The 23,856-nt window shown below is 64.4% G+C and overlaps 6 pseudogenes; all 6 read right to left on the bottom strand.

Annotated features, from left to right (window-relative positions):
- Window positions 1–2,005: 2,005 nt before the first annotated feature.
- Window positions 2,006–2,124, bottom strand: LOC142864585 (uncharacterized; annotated as a pseudogene).
- Window positions 2,125–5,647: 3,523 nt separating this feature from the next.
- On the bottom strand, window positions 5,648–5,766 carry LOC142864586 (uncharacterized; annotated as a pseudogene).
- A 3,524-nt stretch (window positions 5,767–9,290) lies between these two features.
- LOC142864662 (uncharacterized) lies at window positions 9,291–9,409 on the bottom strand (annotated as a pseudogene).
- A 3,507-nt stretch (window positions 9,410–12,916) lies between these two features.
- On the bottom strand, window positions 12,917–13,035 carry LOC142864588 (uncharacterized; annotated as a pseudogene).
- A 3,527-nt stretch (window positions 13,036–16,562) lies between these two features.
- On the bottom strand, window positions 16,563–16,681 carry LOC142864589 (uncharacterized; annotated as a pseudogene).
- Window positions 16,682–20,208: 3,527 nt separating this feature from the next.
- On the bottom strand, window positions 20,209–20,327 carry LOC142864590 (uncharacterized; annotated as a pseudogene).
- Between the last annotated feature and the right edge of the window lie 3,529 nt (window positions 20,328–23,856).

The raw sequence follows: 23,856 nt of genomic DNA on the forward strand, positions 1-23,856 counted from the left end.
TGCAGGGAGCCCAGGCCAAGCAGCCTGTGGAAGAAGCCACATGCCGTGCCACCCCGGGAACACGACTGCAGGTCGCGGCCCCTCCCGCCTCCTCCCCGACATGGCGCAGGGCTCAGAGACACCTGAGACGCTGCTACCAAAGTCCAAAGGGCATCGGTTGCTCCTCCAAAGCACCCGAGCAGACCGCGTTGTCCAGCCAGCCCCTGGGCCTCCCTGGGGTGCCCAGCACAAAAGTGCAGACAACCACCGGACTCGCAATATCAGTTTGAGGATGTTTCTGCCACTCTAAGGACCCGCAGGCCAGCTGGGCCTTCAGGCAGGACAGAGAGCCCCGGAATCCGACGTGGAGAGCTGCGTGGACGTCCCCATCAGGAGGCGGTCCCCACCTCCGAGGCTCTCCCCTTGCGGGGAGCGGCAGCCCCAGGGCCTCAGGGAAGACACCAGGCTGGGCCCCCCGCGGCACAGCGGGGCACGTCCCCGTCCCCGGCAGGGGACTTAGCGATGCCTGCGCCAGACTGCTGCGGCCGCCCTGCTGCCGGGTTCCTGGAGGGCTTCCTGGAAGCAGCGTCCACACCAAGCCCCTGGAAGGCCCAGGCGACGGAGGAGCCGGTCAGGCAGGGGCCGAGGACGGTGACGGGCGGGGAGGAGCGTGTCAGGCAGGGGCAGAGGACGGTGACAGGCCGGGCGGGAAGGAGCCGGTCAGGCAGGGGCCCAGGACAGTGACGGGCCTGGCCGGGGAGGAGCGGAGCGAGTCAGGCAGTGGCCCAGGTGGTGGGCCGGGCGGGGACGAGCCTGTCAGGCAGGGGCAGAGGACGGTGACGGTGACGGTGACGGGCCGGGGCGGGAAGGGGCCGGTCAGGCAGGGGCAGGGGCCGAGGACAGTGACGGGCCTGGCGGGGGAGGAGCGCGTCAGGCAGGGGCAGAGGAGACGGGCTGGGTAAGGGGTAGGGTGACAGTTAGGGCACAATTCACAATCGCAAAGATGTGGAAGCGACCCGAGTGCCCATCCATCCAGGAGTGCATTAATAACATGCGGCGCGTGGACACCACGGAGTGCCATTCGGCTGTGAGGAGCAGCGGTGAGAGCGCGCCTCTCGTGTTCTCCTGGCCAGAGCTGGAACCCGTTCCAGTAGGCCAGGTATCCCAAGAACGGACACACGAGCACCACGTGCGCGCGCTCACCGGCAAATTGGTACGAACGGATGGACACCTAAGTGGACAGCGAGGAATCACCTTCATCGGGTGGGTGTCGGGCGGGCGTGGGGAGGGGGTGGGCATACACATGCATTAGGGAGGGGGTGGGTGCGCACCGACTGGGGGATGGGCGCACTTGAAGCTCTGACCCGAGGGGGGAGGCGGGGAAAGAGCAATGCACCCGACCTGAACATTGGTACCCCCACAATACGCTGGGAGAAAATGAGAAATAAATAAGGAGACAGGGGGGAGGGGGGCACGGGCAACACATGTCACCTCAATACTTGTACTCCCATCATCTGCTTGAAAAGAGAGAGAAAAGAAAATGCAATCATAGAGATAAGAGACACTTTCTAAGAAAATGAATCCGAAAAGAAAAGTAAAAGGAGGCCTGTCGAGCAGGTCTGGGTGTGACTCCGGATCCCCCAACCTCCAGTGCCACCACCAGAGATTCCTGCGTGTAGCCCATAGAACCCCAAAAGCAACGGGACGAGTTCTGGTCACATACTCGCTCAAAGTGACATCCTGGAATCCTTCCGGAACTCCCTCCCCTCTCAGACTCTCGAGGTTTCCTCCAGCGTGTCGGTTCCCACAGACCAGACCTTTGGTCTGAGACCTGACAGTCCAGATGGCACGCATGCTGCCCTGTGGCGGCGGTGTCCCCGCTTGGGACAAGAGGAGGCCCCACGGTGCGGGCTGGGGCGGCAGGCACCGCGGCGGGCGCTGAGGGTGGGGGTGATCCGCCGGACGGCCGCCCCGCCGCTGCGCTCCCAGCAAGGGGACAGAGCAACAGGCAAAAAAAAAAAAAAAAAGCCTAGGGCACCCGGGATTCCCAGGCGGTCTCCCATCCAAGTACTAACCAGGCCCGACGCTGCTTAGCTTCTGAGAGCAGACGAGATGGGGCGCGTTCGGGGTGGTGTGGCCGTAGACCGCGGAGGGCGCCCCTGCCCCGCTCAAGAGGCCAGCCTCACCGCGCTTCCCCGCGATAGCGCTGACCCGCGCCGGGCCTGTGGAGTTCGCCGGCCCGGTCGGGCGGACTCCGGAGGACTGAGGTGAGGGACGTGGCGGGGCGGGGTGGGATGGGGGGCTGTCTACACACACACACACACACACACAGACACGATGCGCCTCCACGGCTGGACCCGCCAAGGTGGAGACCTTCCAGCCCCCCTCCTCTCCTCACCTCGCCTCCTTCACCTACCCGCCCCCACCCCCAGCGCGCGGCCGCTGACTGCGCACGCGCGCTCACCCTTTGACCCCAGCCAGGGGCCGCCCTCCCGCACAACCCCTGTCAGCTGCGCCCCCGCCCTGTGGGTGGGCTGCCGCCTATTCCCCAGGGCCAGGGCTGGGGCACAGCGCATGGGGGAGGGGAGCGAGTGTAGGGGCGTCTCTCGGGATGTGTCCCATGGCTGGGGTGGGGCGGGGCGGGGTGGTTTGGGGGGCGCTGAAGAAATCAGTCCCCTCCATCTCCTACCTCTGGAAAACCCCCAAGCCCTTGGAGAACTGCCGGCACCGCTCCCGTGGGGGCCGGGACCCTGCTCTGTGTCCTCCTGTGGCCCAGTCCAAGGGGCCTGGGCCTGGCCCGGGGCTGGATTGGACCCCAACCACCCTCGGGTGTGGACTTGCTAAAAGCCGGCGATTAGATATTGGATTCGAGCTTCCTTGAGGTCATTTCACTAATGAAGGCACCGAAAAGAGTTTCCTAATCCATCTGTGAGGGTGGCAACTGAAAGAGAATTTTAAAGCTGACAGAATAGGCGAGGAAAGGCATAGGAGATTTCCACACCCAGTAAGGAAGACTTTCCCGAAATGGAAGAAAGAAACGAGCAAACAGAGACACCGGTAGCCCGCCCGGATCAGAGTCTGCTCCTTAGAGAAAGCACCCTGACCAGGTTCACCCGTGGGTGGGTGGCGAGCCAGTGGCATTCAGAAGCGCGAGGCCCCCAGTCCGTGCAGAAGACACCTGCACTCGGGTGTGTGTGGCGGCAGGATTCCCAAGCAGCTCCAAATGGTAATCCAAAGAGAAGCCAGGGAGTTCCCAAGGCCCCAGGTGTCCTCAGCCCACGACTGGCTGCTGGGGGAATGCGAAGCCCGGCTCCTTGTCTCAGAGCGGGACAACCAGGAGGTGGGACGTACACCCCGGGGTTCCCAGGAGGATCAGGCTGAAGCTGGTACTTGGCCTGAAAATGTCCCCTCGCATGGGCACCCCCTTCCGCTTCCGGCTCCTCTACTCCCGGTGCCCCTCCATCCAGGGGCCAGACTTTAAGAAGTCACCCGCAGGAGAATCCTGGTCCCAAAGGAGCCTTCTGGGGGACCCGTGCTGAGAGAGGGTGTGGGCATGGCCCGCTGGGGCTCTGCCCGGCCCAGGGCTGGGAGATGCCACCTCCCAGCTCCGGGTCCCTGCAGGAAGCGTTGGCAAGCACAGGGCCAGTCCCCCAAAGGCCCAGGTGCAGGGAGCCCAGGCCAAGCAGCCTGTGGAAGAAGCCACATGCCGTGCCACCCCGGGAACACGACTGCAGGTCGCGGCCCCTCCCGCCTCCTCCCCGACATGGCGCAGGGCTCAGAGACACCTGAGACGCTGCTACCAAAGTCCAAAGGGCATCGGTTGCTCCTCCAAAGCACCCGAGCAGACCGCGTTGTCCAGCCAGCCCCTGGGCCTCCCTGGGGTGCCCAGCACAAAAGTGCAGACAACCACCGGACTCGCAATATCAGTTTGAGGATGTTTCTGCCACTCTAAGGACCCGCAGGCCAGCTGGGCCTTCAGGCAGGACAGAGAGCCCCGGAATCCGACGTGGAGAGCTGCGTGGACGTCCCCATCAGGAGGCGGTCCCCACCTCCGAGGCTCTCCCCTTGCGGGGAGCGGCAGCCCCAGGGCCTCAGGGAAGACACCAGGCTGGGCCCCCCGCGGCACAGCGGGGCACGTCCCCGTCCCCGGCAGGGGACTTAGCGATGCCTGCGCCAGACTGCTGCGGCCGCCCTGCTGCCGGGTTCCTGGAGGGCTTCCTGGAAGCAGCGTCCACACCAAGCCCCTGGAAGGCCCAGGCGACGGAGGAGCCGGTCAGGCAGGGGCCGAGGACGGTGACGGGCGGGGAGGAGCGTGTCAGGCAGGGGCAGAGGACGGTGACAGGCCGGGCGGGAAGGAGCCGGTCAGGCAGGGGCCCAGGACAGTGACGGGCCTGGCCGGGGAGGAGCGGAGCGAGTCAGGCAGTGGCCCAGGTGGTGGGCCGGGCGGGGACGAGCCTGTCAGGCAGGGGCAGAGGACGGTGACGGTGACGGTGACGGGCCGGGGCGGGAAGGGGCCGGTCAGGCAGGGGCAGGGGCCGAGGACAGTGACGGGCCTGGCGGGGGAGGAGCGCGTCAGGCAGGGGCAGAGGAGACGGGCTGGGTAAGGGGTAGGGTGACAGTTAGGGCACAATTCACAATCGCAAAGATGTGGAAGCGACCCGAGTGCCCATCCATCCAGGAGTGCATTAATAACATGCGGCGCGTGGACACCACGGAGTGCCATTCGGCTGTGAGGAGCAGCGGTGAGAGCGCGCCTCTCGTGTTCTCCTGGCCAGAGCTGGAACCCGTTCCAGTAGGCCAGGTATCCCAAGAACGGACACACGAGCACCACGTGCGCGCGCTCACCGGCAAATTGGTACGAACGGATGGACACCTAAGTGGACAGCGAGGAATCACCTTCATCGGGTGGGTGTCGGGCGGGCGTGGGGAGGGGGTGGGCATACACATGCATTAGGGAGGGGGTGGGTGCGCACCGACTGGGGGATGGGCGCACTTGAAGCTCTGACCAGAGGGGGGAGGCGGGGAAAGAGCAATGCACCCGACCTGAACATTGGTACCCCCACAATACGCTGGGAGAAAATGAGAAATAAATAAGGAGACAGGGGGGAGGGGGGCACGGGCAACACATGTCACCTCAATACTTGTACTCCCATCATCTGCTTGAAAAGAGAGAGAAAAGAAAATGCAATCATAGAGATAAGAGACACTTTCTAAGAAAATGAATCCGAAAAGAAAAGTAAAAGGAGGCCTGTCGAGCAGGTCTGGGTGTGACTCCGGATCCCCCAACCTCCAGTGCCACCACCAGAGATTCCTGCGTGTAGCCCATAGAACCCCAAAAGCAACGGGACGAGTTCTGGTCACATACTCGCTCAAAGTGACATCCTGGAATCCTTCCGGAACTCCCTCCCCTCTCAGACTCTCGAGGTTTCCTCCAGCGTGTCGGTTCCCACAGACCAGACCTTTGGTCTGAGACCTGACAGTCCAGATGGCACGCATGCTGCCCTGTGGCGGCGGTGTCCCCGCTTGGGACAAGAGGAGGCCCCACGGTGCGGGCTGGGGCGGCAGGCACCGCGGCGGGCGCTGAGGGTGGGGGTGATCCGCCGGACGGCCGCCCCGCCGCTGCGCTCCCAGCAAGGGGACAGAGCAACAGGCAAAAAAAAAAAAAAAAAGCCTAGGGCACCCGGGATTCCCAGGCGGTCTCCCATCCAAGTACTAACCAGGCCCGACGCTGCTTAGCTTCTGAGAGCAGACGAGATGGGGCGCGTTCGGGGTGGTGTGGCCGTAGACCGCGGAGGGCGCCCCTGCCCCGCTCAAGAGGCCAGCCTCACCGCGCTTCCCCGCGATAGCGCTGACCCGCGCCGGGCCTGTGGAGTTCGCCGGCCCGGTCGGGCGGACTCCGGAGGACTGAGGTGAGGGACGTGGCGGGGCGGGGTGGGATGGGGGGCTGTCTACACACACACACACACACACACAGACACGATGCGCCTCCACGGCTGGACCCGCCAAGGTGGAGACCTTCCAGCCCCCCTCCTCTCCTCACCTCGCCTCCTTCACCTACCCGCCCCCACCCCCAGCGCGCGGCCGCTGACTGCGCACGCGCGCTCACCCTTTGACCCCAGCCAGGGGCCGCCCTCCCGCACAACCCCTGTCAGCTGCGCCCCCGCCCTGTGGGTGGGCTGCCGCCTATTCCCCAGGGCCAGGGCTGGGGCACAGCGCATGGGGGAGGGGAGCGAGTGTAGGGGCGTCTCTCGGGATGTGTCCCATGGCTGGGGTGGGGCGGGGCGGGGTGGTTTGGGGGGCGCTGAAGAAATCAGTCCCCTCCATCTCCTACCTCTGGAAAACCCCCAAGCCCTTGGAGAACTGCCGGCACCGCTCCCGTGGGGGCCGGGACCCTGCTCTGTGTCCTCCTGTGGCCCAGTCCAAGGGGCCTGGGCCTGGCCCGGGGCTGGATTGGACCCCAACCACCCTCGGGTGTGGACTTGCTAAAAGCCGGCGATTAGATATTGGATTCGAGCTTCCTTGAGGTCATTTCACTAATGAAGGCACCGAAAAGAGTTTCCTAATCCATCTGTGAGGGTGGCAACTGAAAGAGAATTTTAAAGCTGACAGAATAGGCGAGGAAAGGCATAGGAGATTTCCACACCCAGTAAGGAAGACTTTCCCGAAATGGAAGAAAGAAACGAGCAAACAGAGACACCGGTAGCCCGCCCGGATCAGAGTCTGCTCCTTAGAGAAAGCACCCTGACCAGGTTCACCCGTGGGTGGGTGGCGAGCCAGTGGCATTCAGAAGCGCGAGGCCCCCAGTCCGTGCAGAAGACACCTGCACTCGGGTGTGTGTGGCGGCAGGATTCCCAAGCAGCTCCAAATGGTAATCCAAAGAGAAGCCAGGGAGTTCCCAAGGCCCCAGGTGTCCTCAGCCCACGACTGGCTGCTGGGGGAATGCGAAGCCCGGCTCCTTGTCTCAGAGCGGGACAACCAGGAGGTGGGACGTACACCCCGGGGTTCCCAGGAGGATCAGGCTGAAGCTGGTACTTGGCCTGAAAATGTCCCCTCGCATGGGCACCCCCTTCCGCTTCCGGCTCCTCTACTCCCGGTGCCCCTCCATCCAGGGGCCAGACTTTAAGAAGTCACCCGCAGGAGAATCCTGGTCCCAAAGGAGCCTTCTGGGGGACCCGTGCTGAGAGAGGGTGTGGGCATGGCCCGCTGGGGCTCTGCCCGGCCCAGGGCTGGGAGATGCCACCTCCCAGCTCCGGGTCCCTGCAGGAAGCGTTGGCAAGCACAGGGCCAGTCCCCCAAAGGCCCAGGTGCAGGGAGCCCAGGCCAAGCAGCCTGTGGAAGAAGCCACATGCCGTGCCACCCCGGGAACACGACTGCAGGTCGCGGCCCCTCCCGCCTCCTCCCCGACATGGCGCAGGGCTCAGAGACACCTGAGACGCTGCTACCAAAGTCCAAAGGGCATCGGTTGCTCCTCCAAAGCACCCGAGCAGACCGCGTTGTCCAGCCAGCCCCTGGGCCTCCCTGGGGTGCCCAGCACAAAAGTGCAGACAACCACCGGACTCGCAATATCAGTTTGAGGATGTTTCTGCCACTCTAAGGACCCGCAGGCCAGCTGGGCCTTCAGGCAGGACAGAGAGCCCCGGAATCCGACGTGGAGAGCTGCGTGGACGTCCCCATCAGGAGGCGGTCCCCACCTCCGAGGCTCTCCCCTTGCGGGGAGCGGCAGCCCCAGGGCCTCAGGGAAGACACCAGGCTGGGCCCCCCGCGGCACAGCGGGGCACGTCCCCGTCCCCGGCAGGGGACTTAGCGATGCCTGCGCCAGACTGCTGCGGCCGCCCTGCTGCCGGGTTCCTGGAGGGCTTCCTGGAAGCAGCGTCCACACCAAGCCCCTGGAAGGCCCAGGCGACGGAGGAGCCGGTCAGGCAGGGGCCGAGGACGGTGACGGGCGGGGAGGAGCGTGTCAGGCAGGGGCAGAGGACGGTGACAGGCCGGGCGGGAAGGAGCCGGTCAGGCAGGGGCCCAGGACAGTGACGGGCCTGGCCGGGGAGGAGCGGAGCGAGTCAGGCAGTGGCCCAGGTGGTGGGCCGGGCGGGGACGAGCCTGTCAGGCAGGGGCAGAGGACGGTGACGGTGACGGTGACGGGCCGGGGCGGGAAGGGGCCGGTCAGGCAGGGGCAGGGGCCGAGGACAGTGACGGGCCTGGCGGGGGAGGAGCGCGTCAGGCAGGGGCAGAGGAGACGGGCTGGGTAAGGGGTAGGGTGACAGTTAGGGCACAATTCACAATCGCAAAGATGTGGAAGCGACCCGAGTGCCCATCCATCCAGGAGTGCATTAATAACATGCGGCGCGTGGACACCACGGAGTGCCATTCGGCTGTGAGGAGCAGCGGTGAGAGCGCGCCTCTCGTGTTCTCCTGGCCAGAGCTGGAACCCGTTCCAGTAGGCCAGGTATCCCAAGAACGGACACACGAGCACCACGTGCGCGCGCTCACCGGCAAATTGGTACGAACGGATGGACACCTAAGTGGACAGCGAGGAATCACCTTCATCGGGTGGGTGTCGGGCGGGCGTGGGGAGGGGGTGGGCATACACATGCATTAGGGAGGGGGTGGGTGCGCACCGACTGGGGGATGGGCGCACTTGAAGCTCTGACCAGAGGGGGGAGGCGGGGAAAGAGCAATGCACCCGACCTGAACATTGGTACCCCCACAATACGCTGGGAGAAAATGAGAAATAAATAAGGAGACAGGGGGGAGGGGGGCACGGGCAACACATGTCACCTCAATACTTGTACTCCCATCATCTGCTTGAAAAGAGAGAGAAAAGAAAATGCAATCATAGAGATAAGAGACACTTTCTAAGAAAATGAATCCGAAAAGAAAAGTAAAAGGAGGCCTGTCGAGCAGGTCTGGGTGTGACTCCGGATCCCCCAACCTCCAGTGCCACCACCAGAGATTCCTGCCTGTAGCCCATAGAACCCCAAAAGCAACGGGACGAGTTCTGGTCACATACTCGCTCAAAGTGACATCCTGGAATCCTTCCGGAACTCCCTCCCCTCTCAGACTCTCGAGGTTTCCTCCAGCGTGTCGGTTCCCACAGACCAGACCTTTGGTCTGAGACCTGACAGTCCAGATGGCACGCATGCTGCCCCGTGGCGGCGGTGTCCCCGCTTGGGACAAGAGGAGGCCCCACGGTGCGGGCTGGGGCGGCAGGCACCGCGGCGGGCGCTGAGGGTGGGGGTGATCCGCCGGACGGCCGCCCCGCCGCCGCGCTCCCAGCAAGGGGACAGAGCAACAGGCAAAAAAAAAAAAAAAAAAGCCTAGGGCACCCGGGATTCCCAGGCGGTCTCCTATCCAAGTACTAACCAGGCCCGACGCTGCTTAGCTTCTGAGAGCAGACGAGATGGGGCGCGTTCGGGGTGGTGTGGCCGTAGACCGCGGAGGGCGCCCCTGCCCCGCTCAAGAGGCCAGCCTCACCGCGCTTCCCCGCGATAGCGCTGACCCGCGCCGGGCCTGTGGAGTTCGCCGGCCCGGTCGGGCGGACTCCGGAGGACTGAGGTGAGGGACGTGGCGGGGCGGGGTGGGATGGGGGGCTGTCTACACACACACACACACAGACACGATGCGCCTCCACGGCTGGACCCGCCAAGGTGGAGACCTTCCAGCCCCCCTCCTCTCCTCACCTCGCCTCCTTCACCTACCCGCCCCCACCCCCAGCGCGCGGCCGCTGACTGCGCACGCGCGCTCACCCTTTGACCCCAGCCAGGGGCCGCCCTCCCGCACAACCCCTGTCAGCTGCGCCCCCGCCCTGTGGGTGGGCTGCCGCCTATTCCCCAGGGCCAGGGCTGGGGCACAGCGCATGGGGGAGGGGAGCGAGTGTAGGGGCGTCTCTCGGGATGTGTCCCATGGCTGGGGTGGGGCGGGGCGGGGTGGTTTGGGGGGCGCTGAAGAAATCAGTCCCCTCCATCTCCTACCTCTGGAAAACCCCCAAGCCCTTGGAGAACTGCCGGCACCGCTCCCGTGGGGGCCGGGACCCTGCTCTGTGTCCTCCTGTGGCCCAGTCCAAGGGGCCTGGGCCTGGCCCGGGGCTGGATTGGACCCCAACCACCCTCGGGTGTGGACTTGCTAAAAGCCGGCGATTAGATATTGGATTCGAGCTTCCTTGAGGTCATTTCACTAATGAAGGCACCGAAAAGAGTTTCCTAATCCATCTGTGAGGGTGGCAACTGAAAGAGAATTTTAAAGCTGACAGAATAGGCGAGGAAAGGCATAGGAGATTTCCACACCCAGTAAGGAAGACTTTCCCGAAATGGAAGAAAGAAACGAGCAAACAGAGACACCGGTAGCCCGCCCGGATCAGAGTCTGCTCCTTAGAGAAAGCACCCTGACCAGGTTCACCCGTGGGTGGGTGGCGAGCCAGTGGCATTCAGAAGCGCGAGGCCCCCAGTCCGTGCAGAAGACACCTGCACTCGGGTGTGTGTGGCGGCAGGATTCCCAAGCAGCTCCAAATGGTAATCCAAAGAGAAGCCAGGGAGTTCCCAAGGCCCCAGGTGTCCTCAGCCCACGACTGGCTGCTGGGGGAATGCGAAGCCCGGCTCCTTGTCTCAGAGCGGGACAAGCAGGAGGTGGGACGTACACCCCGGGGTTCCCAGGAGGATCAGGCTGAAGCTGGTACTTGGCCTGAAAATGTCCCCTCGCATGGGCACCCCCTTCCGCTTCCGGCTCCTCTACTCCCGGTGCCCCTCCATCCAGGGGCCAGACTTTAAGAAGTCACCCGCAGGAGAATCCTGGTCCCAAAGGAGCCTTCTGGGGGACCCGTGCTGAGAGAGGGTGTGGGCATGGCCCGCTGGGGCTCTGCCCGGCCCAGGGCTGGGAGATGCCACCTCCCAGCTCCGGGTCCCTGCAGGAAGCGTTGGCAAGCACAGGGCCAGTCCCCCAAAGGCCCAGGTGCAGGGAGCCCAGGCCAAGCAGCCTGTGGAAGAAGCCACATGCCGTGCCACCCCGGGAACACGACTGCAGGTCGCGGCCCCTCCCGCCTCCTCCCCGACATGGCGCAGGGCTCAGAGACACCTGAGACGCTGCTACCAAAGTCCAAAGGGCATCGGTTGCTCCTCCAAAGCACCCGAGCAGACCGCGTTGTCCAGCCAGCCCCTGGGCCTCCCTGGGGTGCCCAGCACAAAAGTGCAGACAACCACCGGACTCGCAATATCAGTTTGAGGATGTTTCTGCCACTCTAAGGACCCGCAGGCCAGCTGGGCCTTCAGGCAGGACAGAGAGCCCCGGAATCCGACGTGGAGAGCTGCGTGGACGTCCCCATCAGGAGGCGGTCCCCACCTCCGAGGCTCTCCCCTTGCGGGGAGCGGCAGCCCCAGGGCCTCAGGGAAGACACCAGGCTGGGCCCCCCGCGGCACAGCGGGGCACGTCCCCGTCCCCGGCAGGGGACTTAGCGATGCCTGCGCCAGACTGCTGCGGCCGCCCTGCTGCCGGGTTCCTGGAGGGCTTCCTGGAAGCAGCGTCCACACCAAGCCCCTGGAAGGCCCAGGCGACGGAGGAGCCGGTCAGGCAGGGGCCGAGGACGGTGACGGGCGGGGAGCAGCGTGTCAGGCAGGGGCCGAGGACGGTGACAGGCCGGGCGGGAAGGAGCCGGTCAGGCAGGGGCCCAGGACAGTGACGGGCCTGGCCGGGGAGGAGCGGAGCGAGTCAGGCAGTGGCCCAGGTGGTGGGCCGGGCGGGGACGAGCCTGTCAGGCAGGGGCAGAGGACGGTGACGGTGACGGGGCGGGAAGGGGCCGGTCAGGCAGGGGCAGGGGCCAAGGACAGTGACGGGCCTGGCGGGGGAGGAGCGCGTCAGGCAGGGGCAGAGGAGACGGGCTGGGTAAGGGGTAGGGTGACAGTTAGGGCACAATTCACAATCGCAAAGATGTGGAAGCGACCCGAGTGCCCATCCATCCAGGAGTGCATTAATAACATGCGGCGCGTGGACACCACGGAGTGCCATTCGGCTATGAGGAGCAGCGGTGAGAGGGCGCCTCTCGTGTTCTCCTGGCCAGAGCTGGAACCCGTTCCAGTAGGCCAGGTATCCCAAGAACGGACACACGAGCACCACGTGCGCGCGCTCACCGGCAAATTGGTACGAACGGATGGACACCTAAGTGGACAGCGAGGAATCACCTTCATCGGGTGGGTGTCGGGCGGGCGTGGGGAGGGGGTGGGCATACACATGCATTAGGGAGGGGGTGGGTGCGCACCGACTGGGGGATGGGCGCACTTGAAGCTCTGACCCGAGGGGGGAGGCGGGGAAAGAGCAATGCACCCGACCTGAACATTGGTACCCCCACAATACGCTGGGAGAAAATGAGAAATAAATAAGGAGACAGGGGGGAGGGGGGCACGGGCAACACATGTCACCTCAATACTTGTACTCCCATCATCTGCTTGAAAAGAGAGAGAAAAGAAAATGCAATCATAGAGATAAGAGACACTTTCTAAGAAAATGAATCCGAAAAGAAAAGTAAAAGGAGGCCTGTCGAGCAGGTCTGGGTGTGACTCCGGTTCCCCCAACCTCCAGTGCCACCACCAGAGATTCCTGCGTGTAGCCCATAGAACCCCAAAAGCAACGGGACGAGTTCTGGTCACATACTCGCTCAAAGTGACATCCTGGAATCCTTCCGGAACTCCCTCCCCTCTCAGACTCTCGAGGTTTCCTCCAGCGTGTCGGTTCCCACAGACCAGACCTTTGGTCTGAGACCTGACAGTCCAGATGGCACGCATGCTGCCCCGTGGCGGCGGTGTCCCGGCTTGGGACAAGAGGAGGCCCCACGGTGCGGGCTGGGGCGGCAGGCACCGCGGCGGGCGCTGAGGGTGGGGGTGATCCGCCGGACGGCCGCCCCGCCGCCGCGCTCCCAGCAAGGGGACAGAGCAACAGGCAAAAAAAAAAAAAAAAAAGCCTAGGGCACCCGGGATTCCCAGGCGGTCTCCCATCCAAGTACTAACCAGGCCCGACGCTGCTTAGCTTCTGAGAGCAGACGAGATGGGGCGCGTTCGGGGTGGTGTGGCCGTAGACCGCGGAGGGCGCCCCTGCCCCGCTCAAGAGGCCAGCCTCACCGCGCTTCCCCGCGATAGCGCTGACCCGCGCCGGGCCTGTGGAGTTCGCCGGCCCGGTCGGGCGGACTCCGGAGGACTGAGGTGAGGGACGTGGCGGGGCGGGGTGGGATGGGGGGCTGTCTACACACACACACACACACACACAGACACGATGCGCCTCCACGGCTGGACCCGCCAAGGTGGAGACCTTCCAGCCCCCCTCCTCTCCTCACCTCGCCTCCTTCACCTACCCGCCCCCACCCCCAGCGCGCGGCCGCTGACTGCGCACGCGCGCTCACCCTTTGACCCCAGCCAGGGGCCGCCCTCCCGCACAACCCCTGTCAGCTGCGCCCCCGCCCTGTGGGTGGGCTGCCGCCTATTCCCCAGGGCCAGGGCTGGGGCACAGCGCATGGGGGAGGGGAGCGAGTGTAGGGGCGTCTCTCGGGATGTGTCCCATGGCTGGGGTGGGGCGGGGCGGGGTGGTTTGGGGGGCGCTGAAGAAATCAGTCCCCTCCATCTCCTACCTCTGGAAAACCCCCAAGCCCTTGGAGAACTGCCGGCACCGCTCCCGTGGGGGCCGGGACCCTGCTCTGTGTCCTCCTGTGGCCCAGTCCAAGGGGCCTGGGCCTGGCCCGGGGCTGGATTGGACCCCAACCACCCTCGGGTGTGGACTTGCTAAAAGCCGGCGATTAGATATTGGATTCGAGCTTCCTTGAGGTCATTTCACTAATGAAGGCACCGAAAAGAGTTTCCTAATCCATCTGTGAGGGTGGCAACTGAAAGAGAATTTTAAAGCTGACAGAATAGGCGAGGAAAGGCATAGGAGATTTCCACACCCAGTAAGGAAGACTTTCCCGAAATGGAAGAAAGAAACGAGCAAACAGAGACACCGGTAGCCCGCCCGGATCAGAGTCTGCTCCTTAGAGAAAGCACCCTGACCAGGTTCACCCGTGGGTGGGTGGCGAGCCAGTGGCATTCAGAAGCGCGAGGCCCGCAGTCCGTGCAGAAGACACCTGCACTCGGGTGTGTGTGGCGGCAGGATTCCCAAGCAGCTCCAAATGGTAATCCAAAGAGAAGCCAGGGAGTTCCCAAGGCCCCAGGTGTCCTAAGCCCACGACTGGCTGCTGGGGGAATGCGAAGCCCGGCTCCTTGTCTCAGAGGGGGACAACCAGGAGGTGGGACGTACACCCCGGGGTTCCCAGGAGGATCAGGCTGAAGCTGGTACTTGGCCTGAAAATGTCCCCTCGCATGGGCACCCCCTTCCGCTTCCGGCTCCTCTACTCCCGGAGCCCCTCCATCCAGGGGCCAGACTTTAAGAAGTCACCCGCAGGAGAATCCTGGTCCCAAAGGAGCCTTCTGGGGGACCCGTGCTGAGAGAGGTTGTGGGCATGGCCCGCTGGGGTTCTGCCCGGCCCAGGGCTGGGAGATGCCACCTCCCAGCTCCGGGTCCCTGCAGGAAGCGTTGGCAAGCACAGGGCCAGTCCCCCAAAGGCCCAGGTGCAGGGAGCCCAGGCCAAGCAGCCTGTGGAAGAAGCCACATGCCGTGCCACCCCGGGAACACGACTGCAGGTCGCGGCCCCTCCCGCCTCCTCCCCGACATGGCGCAGGGCTCAGAGACACCTGAGACGCTGCTACCAAAGTCCAAAGGGCATCGGTTGCTCCTCCAAAGCACCCGAGCAGACCGCGTTGTCCAGCCAGCCCCTGGGCCTCCCTGGGCTGCCCAGCACAAAAGTGCAGACAACCACCGGACTCGCAATATCAGTTTGAGGATGTTTCTGCCACTCTAAGGACCCGCAGGCCAGCTGGGCCTTCAGGCAGGACAGAGAGCCCCGGAATCCGACGTGGAGAGCTGCGTGGACGTCCCCATCAGGAGGCGGTCCCCACCTCCGAGGCTCTCCCCTTGCGGGGAGCGGCAGCCCCAGGGCCTCAGGGAAGACACCAGGCTGGGCCCCCCGCGGCACAGCGGGGCACGTCCCCGTCCCCGGCAGGGGACTTAGCGATGCCTGCGCCAGACTGCTGCGGCCGCCCTGCTGCCGGGTTCCTGGAGGGCTTCCTGGAAGCAGCGTCCACACCAAGCCCCTGGAAGGCCCAGGCGACGGAGGAGCCGGTCAGGCAGGGGCCGAGGACGGTGACGGGCGGGGAGGAGCGTGTCAGGCAGGGGCAGAGGACGGTGACAGGCCGGGCGGGAAGGAGCCGGTCAGGCAGGGGCCCAGGACAGTGACGGGCCTGGCCGGGGAGGAGCGGAGCGAGTCAGGCAGTGGCCCAGGTGGTGGGCCGGGCGGGGACGAGCCTGTCAGGCAGGGGCAGAGGACGGTGACGGTGACGGTGACGGTGACGGGCCGGGGCGGGAAGGGGCCGGTCAGGCAGGGGCAGGGGCCGAGGACAGTGACGGGCCTGGCGGGGGAGGAGCGCGTCAGGCAGGGGCAGAGGAGACGGGCTGGGTAAGGGGTAGGGTGACAGTTAGGGCACAATTCACAATCGCAAAGATGTGGAAGCGACCCGAGTGCCCATCCATCCAGGAGTGCATTAATAACATGCGGCGCGTGGACACCACGGAGTGCCATTCGGCTGTGAGGAGCAGCGGTGAGAGCGCGCCTCTCGTGTTCTCCTGGCCAGAGCTGGAACCCGTTCCAGTAGGCCAGGTATCCCAAGAACGGACACACGAGCACCACGTGCGCGCGCTCACCGGCAAATTGGTACGAACGGATGGACACCTAAGTGGACAGCGAGGAATCACCTTCATCGGGTGGGTGTCGGGCGGGCGTGGGGAGGGGGTGGGCATACACATGCATTAGGGAGGGGGTGGGTGCGCACCGACTGGGGGATGGGCGCACTTGAAGCTCTGACCAGAGGGGGGAGGCGGGGAAAGAGCAATGCACCCGACCTGAACATTGGTACCCCCACAATACGCTGGGAGAAAATGAGAAATAAATAAGGAGACAGGGGGGAGGGGGGCACGGGCAACACATGTCACCTCAATACTTGTACTCCCATCATCTGCTTGAAAAGAGAGAGAAAAGAAAATGCAATCATAGAGATAAGAGACACTTTCTAAGAAAATGAATCCGAAAAGAAAAGTAAAAGGAGGCCTGTCGAGCAGGTCTGGGTGTGACTCCGGATCCCCCAACCTCCAGTGCCACCACCAGAGATTCCTGCGTGTAGCCCATAGAACCCCAAAAGCAACGGGACGAGTTCTGGTCACATACTCGCTCAAAGTGACATCCTGGAATCCTTCCGGAACTCCCTCCCCTCTCAGACTCTCGAGGTTTCCTCCAGCGTGTCGGTTCCCACAGACCAGACCTTTGGTCTGAGACCTGACAGTCCAGATGGCACGCATGCTGCCCCGTGGCGGCGGTGTCCCCGCTTGGGACAAGAGGAGGCCCCACGGTGCGGGCTGGGGCGGCAGGCACCGCGGCGGGCGCTGAGGGTGGGGGTGATCCGCCGGACGGCCGCCCCGCCGCCGCGCTCCCAGCAAGGGGACAGAGCAACAGGCAAAAAAAAAAAAAAAGCCTAGGGCACCCGGGATTCCCAGGCGGTCTCCCATCCAAGTACTAACCAGGCCCGACGCTGCTTAGCTTCTGAGAGCAGACGAGATGGGGCGCGTTCGGGGTGGTGTGGCCGTAGACCGCGGAGGGCGCCCCTGCCCCGCTCAAGAGGCCAGCCTCACCGCGCTTCCCCGCGATAGCGCTGACCCGCGCCGGGCCTGTGGAGTTCGCCGGCCCGGTCGGGCGGACTCCGGAGGACTGAGGTGAGGGACGTGGCGGGGCGGGGTGGGATGGGGGGCTGTCTACACACACACACACACACACACAGACACGATGCGCCTCCACGGCTGGACCCGCCAAGGTGGAGACCTTCCAGCCCCCCTCCTCTCCTCACCTCGCCTCCTTCACCTACCCGCCCCCACCCCCAGCGCGCGGCCGCTGACTGCGCACGCGCGCTCACCCTTTGACCCCAGCCAGGGGCCGGCCTCCCACACAACCCCTGTCAGCTGCGCCCCCGCCCTGTGGGTGGGCTGCCGCCTATTCCCCAGGGCCAGGGCTGGGACACAGCGCATGGGGGAGGGGAGCGAGTGTAGGGGCGTCTCTCGGGATGTGTCCCATGGCTGGGGTGGGGCGGGGCGGGGTGGTTTGGGGGGCGCTGAAGAAATCAGTCCCCTCCATCTCCTACCTCTGGAAAACCCCCAAGCCCTTGGAGAACTGCCGGCACCGCTCCCGTGGGGGCCGGGACCCTGCTCTGTGTCCTCCTGTGGCCCAGTCCAAGGGGCCTGGGCCTGGCCCGGGGCTGGATTGGACCCCAACCACCCTCGGGTGTGGACTTGCTAAAAGCCGGCGATTAGATATTGGATTCGAGCTTCCTTGAGGTCATTTCACTAATGAAGGCACCGAAAAGAGTTTCCTAATCCATCTGTGAGGGTGGCAACTGAAAGAGAATTTTAAAGCTGACAGAATAGGCGAGGAAAGGCATAGGAGATTTCCACACCCAGTAAGGAAGACTTTCCCGAAATGGAAGAAAGAAACGAGCAAACAGAGACACCGGTAGCCCGCCCGGATCAGAGTCTGCTCCTTAGAGAAAGCACCCTGACCAGGTTCACCCGTGGGTGGGTGGCGAGCCAGTGGCATTCAGAAGCGCGAGGCCCGCAGTCCGTGCAGAAGACACCTGCACTCGGGTGTGTGTGGCGGCAGGATTCCCAAGCAGCTCCAAATGGTAATCCAAAGAGAAGCCAGGGAGTTCCCAAGGCCCCAGGTGTCCTCAGCCCACGACTGGCTGCTGGGGGAATGCGAAGCCCGGCTCCTTGTCTCAGAGGGGGACAACCAGGAGGTGGGACGTACACCCCGGGGTTCCCAGGAGGATCAGGCTGAAGCTGGTACTTGGCCTGAAAATGTCCCCTCGCATGGGCACCCCCTTCCGCTTCCGGCTCCTCTACTCCCGGAGCCCCTCCATCCAGGGGCCAGACTTTAAGAAGTCACCCGCAGGAGAATCCTGGTCCCAAAGGAGCCTTCTGGGGGACCCGTGCTGAGAGAGGTTGTGGGCATGGCCCGCTGGGGTTCTGCCCGGCCCAGGGCTGGGAGATGCCACCTCCCAGCTCCGGGTCCCTGCAGGAAGCGTTGGCAAGCACAGGGCCAGTCCCCCAAAGGCCCAGGTGCAGGGAGCCCAGGCCAAGCAGCCTGTGGAAGAAGCCACATGCCGTGCCACCCCGGGAACACGACTGCAGGTCGCGGCCCCTCCCGCCTCCTCCCCGACATGGCGCAGGGCTCAGAGACACCTGAGACGCTGCTACCAAAGTCCAAAGGGCATCGGTTGCTCCTCCAAAGCACCCGAGCAGACCGCGTTGTCCAGCCAGCCCCTGGGCCTCCCTGGGGTGCCCAGCACAAAAGTGCAGACAACCACCGGACTCGCAATATCAGTTTGAGGATGTTTCTGCCACTCTAAGGACCCGCAGGCCAGCTGGGCCTTCAGGCAGGACAGAGAGCCCCGGAATCCGACGTGGAGAGCTGCGTGGACGTCCCCATCAGGAGGCGGTCCCCACCTCCGAGGCTCTCCCCTTGCGGGGAGCGGCAGCCCCAGGGCCTCAGGGAAGACACCAGGCTGGGCCCCCCGCGGCACAGCGGGGCACGTCCCCGTCCCCGGCAGGGGACTTAGCGATGCCTGCGCCAGACTGCTGCGGCCGCCCTGCTGCCGGGTTCCTGGAGGGCTTCCTGGAAGCAGCGTCCACACCAAGCCCCTGGAAGGCCCAGGCGACGGAGGAGCCGGTCAGGCAGGGGCCGAGGACGGTGACGGGCGGGGAGGAGCGTGTCAGGCAGGGGCCGAGGACGGTGACAGGCCGGGCGGGAAGGAGCCGGTCAGGCAGGGGCCCAGGACAGTGACGGGCCTGGCCGGGGAGGAGCGGAGCGAGTCAGGCAGTGGCCCAGGTGGTGGGCCGGGCGGGGACGAGCCTGTCAGGCAGGGGCAGAGGACGGTGACGGTGACGGTGACGGTGACGGGCCGGGGCGGGAAGGGGCCGGTCAGGCAGGGGCAGGGGCCGAGGACAGTGACGGGCCTGGCGGGGGAGGAGCGCGTCAGGCAGGGGCAGAGGAGACGGGCTGGGTAAGGGGTAGGGTGACAGTTAGGGCACAATTCACAATCGCAAAGATGTGGAAGCGACCCGAGTGCCCATCCATCCAGGAGTGCATTAATAACATGCGGCGCGTGGACACCACGGAGTGCCATTCGGCTGTGAGGAGCAGCGGTGAGAGCGCGCCTCTCGTGTTCTCCTGGCCAGAGCTGGAACCCGTTCCAGTAGGCCAGGTATCCCAAGAACGGACACACGAGCACCACGTGCGCGCGCTCACCGGCAAATTGGTACGAACGGATGGACACCTAAGTGGACAGCGAGGAATCACCTTCATCGGGTGGGTGTCGGGCGGGCGTGGGGAGGGGGTGGGCATACACATGCATTAGGGAGGGGGTGGGTGCGCACCGACTGGGGGATGGGCGCACTTGAAGCTCTGACCCGAGGGGGGAGGCGGGAAAGAGCAATGCACCCGACCTGAACATTGGTACCCCCACAATACGCTGGGAGAAAATGAGAAATAAATAAGGAGACAGGGGGGAGGGGGGCACGGGCAACACATGTCACCTCAATACTTGTACTCCCATCATCTGCTTGAAAAGAGAGAGAAAAGAAAATGCAATCATAGAGATAAGAGACACTTTCTAAGAAAATGAATCCGAAAAGAAAAGTAAAAGGAGGCCTGTCGAGCAGGTCTGGGTGTGACTCCGGATCCCCTAACCTCCAGTGCCACCACCAGAGATTCCTGCGTGTAGCCCATAGAACCCCAAAAGCAACGGGACGAGTTCTGGTCACATACTCGCTCAAAGTGACATCCTGGAATCCTTCCGGAACTCCCTCCCCTCTCAGACTCTCGAGGTTTCCTCCAGCGTGTCGGTTCCCACAGACCAGACCTTTGGTCTGAGACCTGACAGTCCAGATGGCACGCATGCTGCCCCGTGGCGGCGGTGTCCCGGCTTGGGACAAGAGGAGGCCCCACGGTGCGGGCTGGGGCGGCAGGCACCGCGGCGGGCGCTGAGGGTGGGGGTGATCCGCCGGACGGCCGCCCCGCCGCCGCGCTCCCAGCAAGGGGACAGAGCAACAGGCAAAAAAAAAAAAAAAAGCCTAGGGCACCCGGGATTCCCAGGCGGTCTCCCATCCAAGTACTAACCAGGCCCGACGCTGCTTAGCTTCTGAGAGCAGACGAGATGGGGCGCGTTCGGGGTGGTGTGGCCGTAGACCGCGGAGGGCGCCCCTGCCCCGCTCAAGAGGCCAGCCTCACCGCGCTTCCCCGCGATAGCGCTGACCCGCGCCGGGCCTGTGGAGTTCGCCGGCCCGGTCGGGCGGACTCCGGAGGACTGAGGTGAGGGACGTGGCGGGGCGGGGTGGGATGGGGGGCTGTCTACACACACACACACACACACACAGACACGATGCGCCTCCACGGCTGGACCCGCCAAGGTGGAGACCTTCCAGCCCCCCTCCTCTCCTCACCTCGCCTCCTTCACCTACCCGCCCCCACCCCCAGCGCGCGGCCGCTGACTGCGCACGCGCGCTCACCCTTTGACCCCAGCCAGGGGCCGCCCTCCCGCACAACCCCTGTCAGCTGCGCCCCCGCCCTGTGGGTGGGCTGCCGCCTATTCCCCAGGGCCAGGGCTGGGGCACAGCGCATGGGGGAGGGGAGCGAGTGTAGGGGCGTCTCTCGGGATGTGTCCCATGGCTGGGGTGGGGCGGGGCGGGGTGGTTTGGGGGGCGCTGAAGAAATCAGTCCCCTCCATCTCCTACCTCTGGAAAACCCCCAAGCCCTTGGAGAACTGCCGGCACCGCTCCCGTGGGGGCCGGGACCCTGCTCTGTGTCCTCCTGTGGCCCAGTCCAAGGGGCCTGGGCCTGGCCCGGGGCTGGATTGGACCCCAACCACCCTCGGGTGTGGACTTGCTAAAAGCCGGCGATTAGATATTGGATTCGAGCTTCCTTGAGGTCATTTCACTAATGAAGGCACCGAAAAGAGTTTCCTAATCCATCTGTGAGGGTGGCAACTGAAAGAGAATTTTAAAGCTGACAGAATAGGCGAGGAAAGGCATAGGAGATTTCCACACCCAGTAAGGAAGACTTTCCCGAAATGGAAGAAAGAAACGAGCAAACAGAGACACCGGTAGCCCGCCCGGATCAGAGTCTGCTCCTTAGAGAAAGCACCCTGACCAGGTTCACCCGTGGGTGGGTGGCGAGCCAGTGGCATTCAGAAGCGCGAGGCCCCCAGTCCGTGCAGAAGACACCTGCACTCGGGTGTGTGTGGCGGCAGGATTCCCAAGCAGCTCCAAATGGTAATCCAAAGAGAAGCCAGGGAGTTCCCAAGGCCCCAGGTGTCCTCAGCCCACGACTGGCTGCTGGGGGAATGCGAAGCCCGGCTCCTTGTCTCAGAGCGGGACAACCAGGAGGTGGGACGTACACCCCGGGGTTCCCAGGAGGATCAGGCTGAAGCTGGTACTTGGCCTGAAAATGTCCCCTCGCATGGGCACCCCCTTCCGCTTCCGGCTCCTCTACTCCCGGTGCCCCTCCATCCAGGGGCCAGACTTTAAGAAGTCACCCGCAGGAGAATCCTGGTCCCAAAGGAGCCTTCTGGGGGACCCGTGCTGAGAGAGGGTGTGGGCATGGCCCGCTGGGGCTCTGCCCGGCCCAGGGCTGGGAGATGCCACCTCCCAGCTCCGGGTCCCTGCAGGAAGCGTTGGCAAGCACAGGGCCAGTCCCCCAAAGGCCCAGGTGCAGGGAGCCCAGGCCAAGCAGCCTGTGGAAGAAGCCACATGCCGTGCCACCCCGGGAACACGACTGCAGGTCGCGGCCCCTCCCGCCTCCTCCCCGACATGGCGCAGGGCTCAGAGACACCTGAGACGCTGCTACCAAAGTCCAAAGGGCATCGGTTGCTCCTCCAAAGCACCCGAGCAGACCGCGTTGTCCAGCCAGCCCCTGGGCCTCCCTGGGGTGCCCAGCACAAAAGTGCAGACAACCACCGGACTCGCAATATCAGTTTGAGGATGTTTCTGCCACTCTAAGGACCCGCAGGCCAGCTGGGCCTTCAGGCAGGACAGAGAGCCCCGGAATCCGACGTGGAGAGCTGCGTGGACGTCCCCATCAGGAGGCGGTCCCCACCTCCGAGGCTCTCCCCTTGCGGGGAGCGGCAGCCCCAGGGCCTCAGGGAAGACACCAGGCTGGGCCCCCCGCGGCACAGCGGGGCACGTCCCCGTCCCCGGCAGGGGACTTAGCGATGCCTGCGCCAGACTGCTGCGGCCGCCCTGCTGCCGGGTTCCTGGAGGGCTTCCTGGAAGCAGCGTCCACACCAAGCCCCTGGAAGGCCCAGGCGACGGAGGAGCCGGTCAGGCAGGGGCCGAGGACGGTGACGGGCGGGGAGGAGCGTGTCAGGCAGGGGCCGAGGACGGTGACAGGCCGGGCGGGAAGGAGCCGGTCAGGCAGGGGCCCAGGACAGTGACGGGCCTGGCCGGGGAGGAGCGGAGCGAGTCAGGCAGTGGCCCAGGTGGTGGGCCGGGCGGGGACGAGCCTGTCAGGCAGGGGCAGAGGACGGTGACGGTGACGGTGACGGTGACGGGCCGGGGCGGGAAGGGGCCGGTCAGGCAGGGGCAGGGGCCGAGGACAGTGACGGGCCTGGCGGGGGAGGAGCGCGTCAGGCAGGGGCAGAGGAGACGGGCTGGGTAAGGGGTAGGGTGACAGTTAGGGCACAATTCACAATCGCAAAGATGTGGAAGCGACCCGAGTGCCCATCCATCCAGGAGTGCATTAATAACATGCGGCGCGTGGACACCACGGAGTGCCATTCGGCTGTGAGGAGCAGCGGTGAGAGCGCGCCTCTCGTGTTCTCCTGGCCAGAGCTGGAACCCGTTCCAGTAGGCCAGGTATCCCAAGAACGGACACACGAGCACCACGTGCGCGCGCTCACCGGCAAATTGGTACGAACGGATGGACACCTAAGTGGACAGCGAGGAATCACCTTCATCGGGTGGGTGTCGGGCGGGCGTGGGGAGGGGGTGGGCATACACATGCATTAGGGAGGGGGTGGGTGCGCACCGACTGGGGGATGGGCGCACTTGAAGCTCTGACCAGAGGGGGGAGGCGGGGAAAGAGCAATGCACCCGACCTGAACATTGGTACCCCCACAATACGCTGGGAGAAAATGAGAAATAAATAAGGAGACAGGGGGGAGGGGGGCACGGGCAACACATGTCACCTCAATACTTGTACTCCCATCATCTGCTTGAAAAGAGAGAGAAAAGAAAATGCAATCATAGAGATAAGAGACACTTTCTAAGAAAATGAATCCGAAAAGAAAAGTAAAAGGAGGCCTGTCGAGCAGGTCTGGGTGTGACTCCGGATCCCCCAACCTCCAGTGCCACCACCAGAGATTCCTGCCTGTAGCCCATAGAACCCCAAAAGCAACGGGACGAGTTCTGGTCACATACTCGCTCAAAGTGACATCCTGGAATCCTTCCGGAACTCCCTCCCCTCTCAGACTCTCGAGGTTTCCTCCAGCGTGTCGGTTCCCACAGACCAGACCTTTGGTCTGAGACCTGACAGTCCAGATGGCACGCATGCTGCCCCGTGGCGGCGGTGTCCCCGCTTGGGACAAGAGGAGGCCCCACGGTGCGGGCTGGGGCGGCAGGCACCGCGGCGGGCGCTGAGGGTGGGGGTGATCCGCCGGACGGCCGCCCCGCCGCCGCGCTCCCAGCAAGGGGACAGAGCAACAGGCAAAAAAAAAAAAAAAA

The sequence above is a fragment of the Microcebus murinus genome, chromosome 25, assembly GCF_040939455.1.
Source record: "Microcebus murinus isolate Inina chromosome 25, M.murinus_Inina_mat1.0, whole genome shotgun sequence".
NCBI classification, from domain to species: Eukaryota; Metazoa; Chordata; class Mammalia; order Primates; family Cheirogaleidae; genus Microcebus; species Microcebus murinus.